The sequence below is a fragment of the Erinaceus europaeus genome, chromosome X (genome assembly GCF_950295315.1).
Source record: "Erinaceus europaeus chromosome X, mEriEur2.1, whole genome shotgun sequence".
NCBI classification, from domain to species: Eukaryota; Metazoa; Chordata; class Mammalia; order Eulipotyphla; family Erinaceidae; genus Erinaceus; species Erinaceus europaeus.
In genome coordinates, this window is record NC_080185.1 from 16,521,415 (window position 1) to 16,523,728 (window position 2,314).

The window sequence follows — 2,314 nt, forward strand, 5'->3', positions numbered from 1 at the left end:
ATAAATATCTGGGTTTGAGCTCCCAGCTCCCCACCTGCAGGGGAGTCGCTTCACAAGCGGTGAAGCAGGTCTGCAGGTTTCTCTCTTTCTTCCTCTCTGTAAATAATAAATAAATAAATAAATAAATAAAAGAATAATGAAGTTTCCAGTGGGGGTGGGGGATGAGACATGAAACACTGGTTATGGGAACTTTATGAAATTGTACCCCTGTTATCTTACAATCTTGTTAGTCATTATTAAATCACTAATAATTTTAAGTGTCCATTTCTCTTTCCTATAAATGTGGATAATTAATTGATCTTGGGGGGGTATGGGATCTGGAATGCTTTAAGATATCCTGGGGATACGAATGTACCGATAAATTGGGGATTATTGGATTAAAGCAAGGAGTCCTGCCATAGTTTCTGCTTGCCAAGTGTGCTCATTTTGGATCCCAAATGCTTCTCTTTCTCTGGACACCTGCAGTGCAGAAAAGAAATATTCTCACTAGGGGACTGGGGTGGTGACAGAATATTAGATGATAATGCTAAAAACTTCCCCTATGGAAGAGGAAAGGTGACTCTCACATTAACCCAGAGAAATAAATATTTAACTTCCTGCTATTTAAAGTATGATCTCTGCTTTGTTAGCACGTCTTGGCTCTTTTGGCTAAGATCAAATGCATATCTTCTGATCAGCTGAAATTTTGATATGTCATCTATCCAAGAACAGTAGATTTAATGGAATTTTTGGAGCAGGGAGATAGAGTAGGAGATTGGTGTAGCCACTCAGTGCACCTACTTAGTATTCCTGGCATTGCAGTACTTCCAGGAATGGTGAGATAGTGAGAAGGGAAGGAGAGAAGGAGGGATGGAGGGGGGAGGGAGGGAGAGAGGTAAAGAGGGAGAAAGAAGGAAATCTAGAGGGAAGGAGGGTGGAAGGAATGGTCCAAGAAGGTCATTTGGAGACACTTGTAGCTCTTTGAAGGTGGGTGCAGTGAAGCTTATACACAGAGGAGTAAAGCTGGACTCCTCAAATTCTGTAGTAGTATAAACCGGTAAAATGTGTTTCAAAATACAGAAGGGGAAACATTCAGCAGAACTTGGACTGGGTTTGGTGTATTGTACCAGGGCAAAGAACTCTGGAAGGGAGGCTTTCAGGTCATGGTGCACAATGTTGGATGCTGGGGTGAGAGTGTATTTTCCGAAAACTGAGAAATTTTTATATGTATCAACAACTGTATTTACTGTAAATCCCTCCAATAAAAATGTTTCAAAATAAAAATATATGAATAAAATCGGGTTTACTTGGGAAAATTCTAGAAATGCAATATCTTAGGATCCAGACCAGTTGATTTCTAAGGTGACTTATGTGCAGCTCACAGGCTGAGAAGTTCAAGAATCCTTCTTAACCTGAGTTCCTGTCTCTTGAAATTGTTCACCTACGATTGTTACATTCATCAAACAAAAGATTAAAAGATGCTCACTGCAGTTTGAATTTGAGATCAGTAACTACTAATATTTATAATATGTATTTCCTAGGGGGTATGGGTATCCTGTGTTTCATTTGAAAAACATATATTTACTCATATTCAAGTGGCTGATACTACAAAGACATTTTCTCAGTTTTCCTTTGGGACTATGACTCCATTCTTATGTATTTCATGAGCTTCAAGTAATTCTATTTTTTCACAAACTAGTAAGTTAATCATTTTGCTGATTTATTTATATTGATTTAACATGGGTTTACAGTATTGCAAATTGTGTGTGCTTGTGCATGTGTGCACAAACATGCAAGCGCACACGTGTGAGGCTCACCATAACTACCACAAAAGTCCCAGTGCCATGGATACCTATCTACTTACCTCCGTTCCATTCCGTCTAATAACCATCACAGTTTTGACAGAGCCCAAGAGTCCTTCTTCATGTATACATGTATATATACATATATATATATGATATACATATATGTATGTCTTACAAATTTCTATCTATATCCCACATAGGAACAACACCATTTTTACCTCTTCACTTATTTTTACTTAGCATATTTCACCGCCAATTCCATCTGTTTGGTCACAAACAATACAGAATCCAGTTTTTAAATTTAAGAATATTGTTCCATTGAATATACATATCATAACTTCTATCTGTTGATGGACATTTAGGCTTACTGGATCATCAGGTATTTTCATTTTTATTTATTTGACCTCTCTATCTCTCTTTTACAACACTATATGTATATATATATTATTGTTTTTAATTGATGATTTAATAATGATTAACAAGATTGTAGGATAAGAAGGGCACAATGCCATATAAGTCCCACCATCCCC

The 2,314-nt window shown here is 37.2% G+C and overlaps 1 non-coding gene across 1 annotated transcript; it reads left to right on the forward strand.

The window, feature by feature from the left end:
• Positions 1–627: 627 nt before the first annotated feature.
• On the forward strand, positions 628–825 carry LOC132535961 (U2 spliceosomal RNA). Its single transcript, XR_009547678.1, has one exon. It is a non-coding gene; the product is annotated as a U2 spliceosomal RNA (small nuclear RNA).
• Positions 826–2,314: the final 1,489 nt, after the last annotated feature.